The sequence below is a fragment of the Aedes albopictus genome, unplaced genomic scaffold (assembly GCF_035046485.1).
Source record: "Aedes albopictus strain Foshan unplaced genomic scaffold, AalbF5 HiC_scaffold_58, whole genome shotgun sequence".
Taxonomy (NCBI): domain Eukaryota; kingdom Metazoa; phylum Arthropoda; class Insecta; order Diptera; family Culicidae; genus Aedes; species Aedes albopictus.
This window is the reverse complement of record NW_026917398.1, coordinates 79,169-91,048: the sequence shown is the minus strand read 5'-3', so window position 1 is coordinate 91,048 and position 11,880 is coordinate 79,169. Positions and strand designations below refer to the sequence as shown.

Below are 11,880 nucleotides of genomic sequence, written 5' to 3'. Positions count from 1 at the left end.
GGACGCAAAAACGTATGATTTAAAACTATATACGTATCATTCAATGAATCATTATTTTAAGTGTGATAATCCCTGAAAAGTATTGAATAATTAATTTTATCTTACTCAACCATGCAATCATAAACATATTATAAGATGTATGGTTATTATTCCACGAACCAACTTCCTATGATATGAAAGATACCATGAATTGTATTTTTCTATGCGGGAGCTCTATTCCGTCCAGCGCTTTTTAGAACCCAATTTTGTTACTCAGCTTGTGAATGGTCCCTTGGCTTTGAAGTTTCGTTCCACGCACACACTTGTAAAGTAAACGACCCGCAGACGCGGAGGCAACGAGTTTGACGTTTACTGGACTGGGGCGACGGCAGTTTCAAGTTTTTCTCCCGTTCGTTCGTTGCTGCTGTTTTTGGGTGCGTGGAGTACTGCTGCTGCAGCAAAGCGCGAGTAATTGATTGGTGGTGATCGCGTCGGTTTTCCTTATCGCTTCTCTTCACGTTAAAATTGCCGGAAATTGCCTTGCTATAGTAGTGTGATATGAAAAGTTTTCGTCAGTCCCCCGGGAGGAAAACGTTCCGCGGAATCATCGCCCGTTTCCGGTGATAGTGTGCGGAGGAGGGAACAGGAGGGAACTACACCAGTCCAGTGGTGGAACAACAAGCAACGCGACCAACGGGGCCATCAGGGCAGAAGAAAAAGAGGCGTATCACCAACAACAAGGCACACACAGTGTGAATAGTGTGCCCGCACGGGAGGAAAATTTTATCGATCGATTTCTCGCAACTTTTCTGGCTGAAGGAAATCCATTGGAAGACGGTCAGACCTATGGGAAGGAAAATACGGGAGTGGCCCTAGCTAGGTGTTCAATACGCGTATGGTGGTAGCTAAGCAGTGCACAGTGATATTCAGGTGATCTGCAGCAGCAAAAACTGCACATTAGTATAGCAGTCGTGCAAGTGAAAATTACTACATAAATAAGTTTTAAAACCGCTTTGCAATATCAGTGCCACAAATACCCTTGCAGGAGGTAATCAGGAGAAGCGGAATCTGGAATTTGGTATTTACGGAAGCAAGCGATCAACAATTATATGGTAAGTAATAATACCTATAGCAATATGCTAGAAATATTTGACTCTTCAAACTGAATCGTACCGGGAATTTTGTCTTATAAGGCATTTCATACATTCCTGTATTTATCTGTTGATATCTATTTCATACAGTCCTTCCCAAGAAAAATATCTCATTTAGCTTTACAAACCTAGTAACTCAAACACCGGAACAGACGATTTCTTGAGTATTCTATGTTGGAAGAACATGCCGCTTAGGTTCTGAAATTCAAGACTCCCTGAAGAGTATTTCCTGTGTACATGTTATTTATCTTCTTTCTCAGATTATCATTAAAACTATTGGAATTATTCACATGGTCCACGCTAAAGCAAAAACAAATCAACGTTTTGTAACATACGGATAGAGTTGCATACAGTGGTTCGTTTGAACGAGCCCTTTTATTTCTATTTTTTTTTTCACATGCGTAAAACATTCTTGGTGTTTTTTGAGTTTGATGGGATCTTTAGTAAATATTAATGAAATAGTAAAATTGAACAATCTATAGTTCATTCAAAAATTTTGAGAATTTCAAGGGCAACATTGTTAATCCCAGAAAAAATACCACAAACCCTATATGAAACGCGTATTTAGGAGTTGTTTTAATGAAATAAGATGGTATCACTTATTAATAATTACTATCACAGCTTCTAAAAGCTCCTGAGACTGCATTCAGGTAAATATAGCATACATGTTATGCTTCATATTGTAAGAAATGAAACCCTCGGTATTTCAGTTTTTATCATGAAGTACCTGCCAAATTATTTCAGTACCAAAATATTTCAGAGGCATTAGGATTTTTTTTTTCTTTGGAGTGTCACTAGGGTAGGATTTGTCTTTGTTTACACACATAACTATTTATTGCAAGTTCATTTTGACATTTAAGTATTGTCAACACTTGCCCCCTTGTTTATTTCGTTTTTTATTGAGTTTAACAAATTGAATGAGCGAGGAATAAGAAAAAAACTGCACACACTAGTGGTTTATAATCCTGTTGGCGTTACTTCACAAAGTTTATAAGGGCCGATTTCTTCACCCTGGCTTAAGCGTTAAACCTGGTTTATCTGTATGGGTAAGCTTGGCTTGACAAAGACCGCCAGCTAAGAGTTGTGTGCTTAGCTGGTAGTGCAGCCTGGGCACTGTTGTCCTTCTGACTTCAGCTAGATTGAGGAGGTACGATCCGAGTGTCTGTTCACCAAGGAGGTGCGGCTCAAACAGCGTCTGTTCTGGCATCCAGCGGCTGAGTAAGAAACGCTGCACCACGCCCAGCTAGATCCAAGGTGGTAGCCCCGTTAGCGTGGTCGTCCTAGTGTTGGTTGGGACGTTAAACAGAACTGGCACGATGGCCCTCCGGCGAGACAGGAGTGTTGGCGTAGGCCCAATAAGCCACCCGTAAAAATCCCCATTGCGAATAACATAGGAGAAAATACGACTCGATACAATCGGCAAAGACCCACGCGACGAAATAAGGACTACGATTGGAAACTTGGAACATGGAATTGCAAGTCACTAGGTTTCGCAGGATGTGACAGGATAATCTACGACGAACTACATCCCCGCAACTTTGACATCGTGGCGTTGCAGGAACTTTGTTGGACTGGACAGAAAGTGTGGAAAAGCGGGCATCGAGCGGCTACCTTCTACCAAAGCTGTGGCACCACCAATGAACTGGGAACAGGATTTATAGTGTTGGGCAAGATGCGACAACGTGTGATCGGGTGGCAGCCGATCAACGCAAGGATGTGCATGTTGAGAGTTAAGAGCCGTTTCTTCAACTATAGCATCATCAACGTCCACTGCCCACACGAAGGGAGACCCGATGACGAGAAAGAAGCGTTCTACGCGCAGTTAGAGCAAACATACGATGGTTGCTCGCCGCGTGACGTGAAAATCGTTGTCGGCAACATGAACGCGCAGGTAGGAAGGGAGGAAATGTACAGACCGGTAATCGGGCGAAACAGCCTGCACGCCGTATCGAATTATAACGGCTAGCGATGCGTAAACTTTGCAGCCTCCCGTGGCATGGTAGTCCAAAGCACCTTCTTCCCCCGCAAAGATATCCACAAAGGCACCTGGAGATCACCCGACCATCAAACAGAAAACCAAATCGACCACGTTCTAATCGACGGTAAATTCTTCTCAGATATAACCAATGTCCGCACATACCGCAGTGCGAATATAGATTCGGATCACTACTTAGTCGCTGTATGCATGCGCTCAAAACTTTCGACAGTTATCACCACGCGTCGAAGTCGAACGCCGCGGCTCAAGATCGAGCAACTTCGTAACGTAGAAGTGGCTCAAGACTACGCGCAGCAGTTAGCAGTGGCTCTACCAACGGAAGAGCAGCTTGGCGCAGCTACACTTGAAGATGGCTGGAGGGATATCCGATCCGCCATAGGTAGTACATCGGCTACAGCACTAGGCTTCGCGACACCGAATCACAGAAACGACTGGTATGACGGCGAATGTGAACAGTTGAAAAACGAGAAGAATGCAGCATGGGCGAGAATGCTGCAACACCGTACGAGAGCGAATGAGGCACGTTACAAAAAGGCGCGGAACAGGCAGAACTCAGTCTTCCGGATGAAGAAGCGCCAGCAGGAAGAACGAGATCGCGAAGCGATGGAAGAGCTGCACCGCGCTAAGGAAACACGAAAGTTCTACGAGAAGCTGAACCGCTCGCGCAGAGGCTTTGTGCCACAAGCCGACATGTGCCGAGATAATCACGGGAATATTCTCACGAGCGAGCGTGAGGTGGTCGAGAGGTGGCGGCAACATTACGATGAGCACCTCAATGGCGACGTTGCAAGTACCGAAGGTGGCGTGGTAACAGATCTTGTAGTATGTGCACAGGACGAAAGACTTCCGGCCCCTGACCTTCAAGAGATTGAGGAGGAGGTTGGCCGGTTGAAAAACAACAAAGCCGCTGGAGCAGATCAACTACCAAGCGAGCTTCTAAAATACGATGGAGAAGCACTGGTGAGAGCACTACACTGGGTCATTACCAAGATTTGGGAGGAGGAAGTATTACCGGAGGAATGGATGGAAGGTATCGTGTGTCCCATCTACAAAAAGGGCGACAAGTTGGATTGCGGGAACTATCGCGCGATCACACTACTGAGCGCTGCCTACAAGATACTCTCTCAAATTTTATGTCGCCGACTATCACCGATTGCAAGAGAGTTCGTGGGGCAATATCAGGCTGGATTTATGGGTGAACGCGCTATAACGGACCAGATGTTCGCCATCCGCCAGGTGTTGCAGAAATGCCGCGAATACAACGTGCCCACACATCACTTGTTCATCGATTTCAAATCGGCGTATGATACAATCGATCGAGAACAGCTATGGCAGATTATGCACGAATACGGATTCCCGGATAAACTGATACGGTTGATCAAGGCGACGATGGATCGAGTGATGTGCGTAGTTCGAGTATCAGGGACGCTCTCGAGTCCCTTCGAATCTCGCAGAGGGTTACGGCAAGGTGATGGTCTTTCGTGCTTGCTGTTCAACATTGCTTTGGAGGGTGTAATAAGAAGAGCGGGGATAAACACGAGTGGGACGATTTTCACGAAGTCCGTTCAGCTGCTTGGTTTCGCCGATGATATTGATATTATTGCTCGTAAATTTGAGACGATGGCGGAAACGTACATCCGACTAAAGAGTGAAGCCAGCCGAATCGGATTAGTCATTAACGTGTCGAAGATAAAGTACATGATAGCGAAGGGCATCAGGGAGGAATCACCGCGCCCGCCACCCCGAATTCATATCGACGGTGATGAAATCGAGGCGGTTGAAGAATTCGTGTACTTGGGCTCACTGGTGACCGCCGACAACAACACCAGCAGAGAAATTCAGAGGCGCATTGTGGCAGGTAATCGTGCCTACTTTGGACTCCGCAGAACTCTACGATCGAATAAAGTTCGCCGTAACACGAAGTTAACCATCTACAAAACGTTGATTAGACCGGTCGTCCTCTATGGGCACGAAACATGGACCCTACGTGCAGAGGACCAACGCGCCCTTGGAGTTTTCGAACGGAAGGTGTTGCGTACCATCTACGGCGGAGTGCAGATGGAAGACGGGACTTGGAGAAGGCGAATGAACCACGAGCTGCATCAGCTGCTGGGAGAACCAACCATCGTCCATACCGCGAAAATCGGGAGGCTACGGTGGGCGGGTCACGTCATCAGGATGTCGGATAGCAACCCGACTAAAATGGTTCTCGATAGTCATCCGACCGGTACAAGAAGACATGGAGCGCAGCGAGCTAGGTGGGTCGACCAAGTGGAGGACGATCTGCGGACCCTACGCAGAGTGCGAAACTGGAGACAAACTTCCATGGACAGAATGGAATGGAGGCGGCTACTATGTACAGCAGAGGCCACCCCGGCCTTAGCCTGACCGGTAAGGTAAGTAAGCTTGGCTTACCGGTTAAGCCGAGGTGAAGAAATCGACCCTAAGGGTTCTAAAGCCTTTTACCAAATACGGCCAATCTCTGATTGGATAGCAGTCCATAGTTGAACAGTAAATGTAGAGCAGTTTCGTTTTCCGTGTGACAGAAACGACACTCGAGGGATTGGATTTTTTCCAATCTTGCTTAGATTATTTTTACTCGGGCAGTGGCCAGGGTTCGTTCAAATATTACGTAACGCTATGGGGGGAGGGAGGGGGTTCAGTGCTGTGTTACGCTTCATACAAAATTTTAAAATTTTCCATACAAAAATTGTTACGTGGGGGAGGGAGGGGGTCCAAAATTGTCAAATTTTGCGTTACGTAATATTTGAATGAACCCCCAGTCATCCGAACAGTCATTACCCTGAAATCTCTTCTGTTTAGATTTAATATGGAGCTACCTTTTTCTGCACTGGGTCTGTTGAGGTGTTTTGCGTGAAACTGGCAACACTGAATTGATGACATAAATTAATTAACTTCTCCAAGGCTTTCCCTAAAAATACCTTATTGAGAAAACCCTTATTTTACCCTCGGATAAACCTAAAAATCAGCTATATCATGTACAGAGAAAGTAATAACGAAATGAGATTTGTGTTTAAGAAACCGTTTTCAACGTTTGAATTTGATGTTGACAGATTATGGATGCATTTACGAAGCTTACTAAAAACGAAAGCAATTGCCACTTCTAATTCCCTGACTGAAATTCTAATTTCCTGAATTCCCCCGATTTGAATAGGTCGTGACTCGTAACGTTTACTATTCGCCCGATTAGATTTCTACAAACAACCTCGGCCACCTTGCAATTGCAATAATGTTTTTCAATTGAAATTATTGAAGGGATGCAAGCCCTCAATACCTAAATCACTCATTACGTTCATAATTAACTTTTATGCAATTCAGTATCATATTTCTATTTAAAACTACTCAATTCAGTATCATAAAGACCTACTTTTCCCGTCCGGTTCATTATGCAACTCAAATCAACGTACCAATTGCTTATCCTAGCCCAAAGCTTAGAACTTCAAGCAATTAAATAGGTTGCTAAAAATTCATACGCTAGACCCGTCATAAAAAAAAACTATTACTGCTTCATGTAGATATTAGGAACCATTTGCTACGACGAGGCCACTACGATACTAGTTATTTACAGGGATGTGACCGCAGTTAAAATGATACAAACACGTCTCTGTGCCCGTCATCACGAGATGACTTGCCAGATACGGTTGACTCTGCTAGTCAAGTGACCTCCCGTATGAGATATAATGAACAATAAAAATTTACATCTGAAACCGCGTCACCTGTTGTTTGGGCGTTTGGAAGCAACACGATACTTGTTGGGTTATCGCGTCCGCCGGACACATGAAACACACGTAGGCGAGGGCCATTCAAGAAGGGTTATAAGAACGGCCAGTTTAATGAAATGTATGTAAATTAAGGTGGCCCACACTTATATGAAAAACAAAAATTTCAAAAAATGTCAAGTCTTACCTCCTGAATCAGTTATTTTGGACTCCCAGAAGTTACGTTCAAAATTTGAGCTAAATCAATTAAGCCTAAGGGGGCGCTCAAAACGCTTGAAGATTGTACGGGAAAACTTGGCCAAATGTATGCAGAAATTTTAGGTTTTTAATTTTACCGCTAGGTGGCGCTGTAAGCGTTCAATAATCAAAACCTTTGGTATTATTGTAGGTGACAATATGCCATACAACTTTGTCGAAAACCGCAAAGTGATCCAACATCTGTGAAAAAAATTATAACCTTGGTAAAGTGAGGATAAACTTTATTGTTGTTTTTCCAATTACATGTAAAGGAATAATATCAATAATGAAATCTCAATACTTTGCCTCACTTTGCATAGGGTATAACTTTTTTCACAGCCGTCGGATCACTTCGCGATCTTGAACAAAGTTCTTTGACATATCGTCATCTACAATAATACGAAATGGTTTATTTATTGAACGCTTACAGCGATACCTAGCGGCAAAATTAGAAAACTTAAAATTTTTGTATACACTTGGCCGAGTTTTCCCATACAAACTTTAAGCGTTTTGAGTGCCCCCTTGCTCAACCGAGTTTCCTCAAATTTTGAACGTAGTTTCTGGGAGTCCATAACAACTGATCTAGGAGGTAAGACTTGGCATTTTTCGAAATTTTTGTTTTTCATATAAGTGTGGACTTTTTTATAATCCAACCAATAATTCATATGTACATTGAGTTAATTGAAGATCATAATTGGCCATACGGAGTATTATACCAAAACTTAGCACTTTGAGTAAATCATAAGTTCTTGTGTCTATCAGAGAGCATATCTATGATTCTATTCCAAATCCTATTTGATTATAACGAAATATTAAAATGTTTGGATTTCCACTTTATGATTGAGTTCGTATCTGTTTCAATACCTACGTTGTCCTTAACATTGTGCATTACTGCGCCATGATCGAATACTCCGACCGTTCATAAACATAATGATCGCAAAAAGCACTTCAAATTCAAAAAGGCAGGATGAGCTTCAAAGAAAACCCAACAAGTGCGGCCACAATCATCGCAGGGGTCAACGAACACAGCTCATCCAACGCCAACCAACGAACGATGGTGAACTGGTAGTGTGGTAGAGATACCTTCCTACAACGTACCCATCGTGTATGTCCGACCATTTCGGTGGGCAACTCCTGCCGCAATATTCGCTTCGCTTGTTTCGTTGGTTTTCAAAATAAATAATCGCACTGCTTTCGGATGATGACGACAACAGCGACGACGCCTGCCTCGGCGATGGTGGTCATGCCATGGTGGAATGATGGAAGTGTAGCACAAAGGGATGAAGTTGTCTGAATGAGGATCAAATGTGTATTTTTATGTTTGAACAGTTTAACACAGTAGTTCACTATAACCTGTTTAGTAGAATTTCTTCTTGATCTCCATGGCGTAACGTCACAATGGGGGTAAAGCATACTTCTTAGGATAGTGTTTTTGGATACTTCCACAGTTTTTAACTGAGAGCTTCCTCTGCCAATGGTTATTTTGCATGTGTATATTGTAATTGTATGGCAGGCACGAAAGTGCCCTACACAGATAAAAAAGAGTGTAAAATTCTGTGACAGATGATGCACATAATTAAAGCGTGGGATATCACAAAAGTTTACATGACATATTTTGTAAAAGTTATGCAATATCATGTAAACTTGTATTATATGTCAGGGGCTATTCATAAACCACGTAGACCAAAATTTGGTCATCTCAGAAACCCCCCTCGTAGACTTTTGTCCATACGAAATTTTTGAAATTTGTAGACTTTGACCAGACCCCCCCCCCTTCCCCCAAAAAGTCTACGTGGTTCATGAACGGCCCCTTAATTCAGCATGACTCTTAGAATTTATATGATATATAACACAAATTTACATGATATATCATGTAAGCCATTATAACACTAAGTTTACATTACTAAAATGAAGTTTACATGACATGTAAGCAGGGATGGGATCATTCATTTGCAAAGAGTTACATTCTCTTGCTATTATCTCAGTTCAGAAGCATGCTATCGGAAAACAATGTATGGATGTTGCGTTCATTGCCTTCTGTTGACTTAATTATTGATGCTACGCTAGTACATTGTTCTACGAAGTCTCTTGCGTGTAAATCTCATTATTTTTATCTGTGTATGCCCAAGGAAGTCAAGTAAATTACCGTTATCTACCATCTTATCTAACATGAATCAGTGTGATTACAAAACATGCAACACAAATTCACATGATATATTGTGTAAACTCACATAATTTGCAGTTTACATGACTTACCACCTTGCGCCTTCAAACAGTTTTGACCGTCTTTTTCCCAATCCGATCCCATTGTGCGCTGCTCCGAGTTGCAGTAATTGTCAGTAAAATATTTCGAGCATTTCGCCACTCTTGTATGGCCGCGCGCTTCCACTCCGATGTGGTTCGATCAGGTGCAAGTCGAACGAAAGATAATGACAATCACTTTCTCTTTCGCTGCACCTGACCAGAGCACCAGCACAGTTCAACGAGATCAGCCCGTGGGTTTGAAGATCCCCGAAGATTGACGGTTGGCTGAGGTAAGCCATCTAAAAATAAAAACAAGATTCGAAATTAAATAGTTCAATGCCGGACGAACAACTGGCAGCCCCGCTAGCATTTTAATAGACGAAACTTGCAAATGAGCCGTTGCGGTTCTAATGAGACGCGCCACAATATCCGTAGGTACGTGGGTAAACGTGTGAAAGACGAAATATGCCGGAAGGGGGCCACACTTGAACCAAGTGTAGTTTTTAAATGATACCCCCAGCCAGCAGCAGTAAACCACACTGAGCACACATCGCCATCAATTACGGTGGGAAAGTTGTATAAATATCGCTGCTGCACCATTGTTGAGCTATTTATCCGAGTGCGAGAGAGCTGTGGATATTACGTGTATAGATGGGAGATCTCGGGGGATGATACGTATTGGGCAGTCCGCCGAAATATGCGATCGTATAATTTATTTTTATAGTCTTCAAACGGATCTATTACCGCCGCATCGGCAAAGTATACAACACCGGTAGTGGCAGCAGCAGAATGGGGAAGTGTAAACAATTTTAACCGGTTAGCAGACACTGACTGGTCCAAATCTTAATCGGTTAGTGGTAGAACCGTGTAAAGCTATTTTAGATATCGTTAAGAAAACGTAGCGAAAGAGAACCTACAATTAGAGTGTCCATTTCCCGGCCAACTTTCGTGTCCCGGGATTCGGGACAAAATACTTATCTAATCCCGGGAAATCCCGGGGTCCCGGGATTTTTTTAAATTTCAATAAAACCCAGAAAATTGATTTGTTTAGCTTTTGTGCAGTTGAAATATTCATTTTTTAAGTTATGGTTATTTCTGTATCCATCACAAGAAGTATTATAAAATGTCTATACAATGTACTGCACTACTACTTGATGTACAAATGTCAATAACGAAATACATATAAAAGTATCAACGTTATGTTCGCCAAGAACAGTCCGTTATCAACTATTTAGTAGTTAATTTATTGCAAGTAATTTTCTACCGATATCTAATAATTATCATAATCTGTATTATATCGCTACGGAAGATGTTTGTATTTTTGATATGTATCGTAAAAATCGCACTTCAATATAACTTTAGAGTACCTTTTGAACTCCTAGTATCCGAATATTTCAATACAAAAGGTTGGACTCTTTTTGCAATTGCGGTTTTCCATAATTTTAAAACTTTTGTACTTGTTATTGAGATTCATTAATTCTCTTCTGAAAAATTCAAATTGTTTACATAATATAGTAAAAGTTTGGTCTCAGATTTCCAAAATGACAATGTAATATGGTATGTGGGCTATGCCCAGTTTGTTCTTGCTGCTACTGAATAAACCAATAAATACAAAAATATGAATGAAATGCATAACATGATACCAAGTTTATCATGAATGATTGATTTTTTTTTTTTTTCAAGTATGACCTAGTGTCCAAAGCCCGATGGTGGTGTGTGAGAAAACCGCTCATATTTCGAAAGTGAAAATGGCCAGGTAAAGTTTTTGTCTTGATATTTGGCAGTTTTATCTACAAATTGTCTTCATCCCGGGATTCCCGGGATTGTCGGGATTTCTGAAATGATATCCCGGGATTCGGGAAATCCCGAAATCACTCAAATCCCGGGAATTCTTGTCCCGGGATGTCCCGGGAAGGACACTCTACCTACAATTTTCTAGGAATTAGTGTTGGGAAAATCTCAGATTCGCAAATCTCGATGACTTACAAATTTAACGTTCTTCAGCGTTCTAAAATATTAGCATACTTGTTACTCAATGGATTACCCGGGTGGATGTCAAGTACTGATGATCAAAACTTCAACAAATTTTTATATAAAAAGTTAAAGAACTGAAAACAATATCAAGAAATAATTCCTGCAAAATCTGACCTTTAGCAAAAATCGATGATTTGAAGATGACACGAATAGCTCGCTGCTGTTGGTTAGATCTTACTAGAGCTAAACTGTTCATGATCGCATAGTCGACGTAGCCACCATTGACAACATCAGCATGTACTAGCTTATATCTGGCGCATCTGCATATATGTGACCAATTTTATTCAATACAACACAAGATCTAAGTTTCAGTTGATTGTCAACTTGGGAAAAAATATTGAACTTTGACTATGTGAATATGGGCAAAAAATATGACATGATAATCAAGTTCCATGAGTTAATTTTAGATTTTATCTTCAGTCCTTTTACCTCTTATATCTATCAAACCATTATCACTTTGATCTTTATTTCAAAATTTGTTGTAGATTTCTTTCTCTTC

The 11,880-nt window shown here is 41.9% G+C and overlaps 1 protein-coding gene across 1 annotated transcript in view; it reads left to right on the top strand.

The window, feature by feature from the left end:
- The first annotated feature begins 360 nt into the window (after nt 1-360).
- Nucleotides 361-11,880, top strand: part of LOC115260692 (beta-1,4-mannosyltransferase egh) — an 86,487-nt gene continuing 74,967 nt past the window's right edge. Inside the window, exon 1 of the mRNA XM_029861896.2 lies at nt 361-1,091. The gene's annotated coding sequence lies outside the window, so the exon portion shown is untranslated. The remainder of the gene's footprint in view (nt 1,092-11,880) is intronic.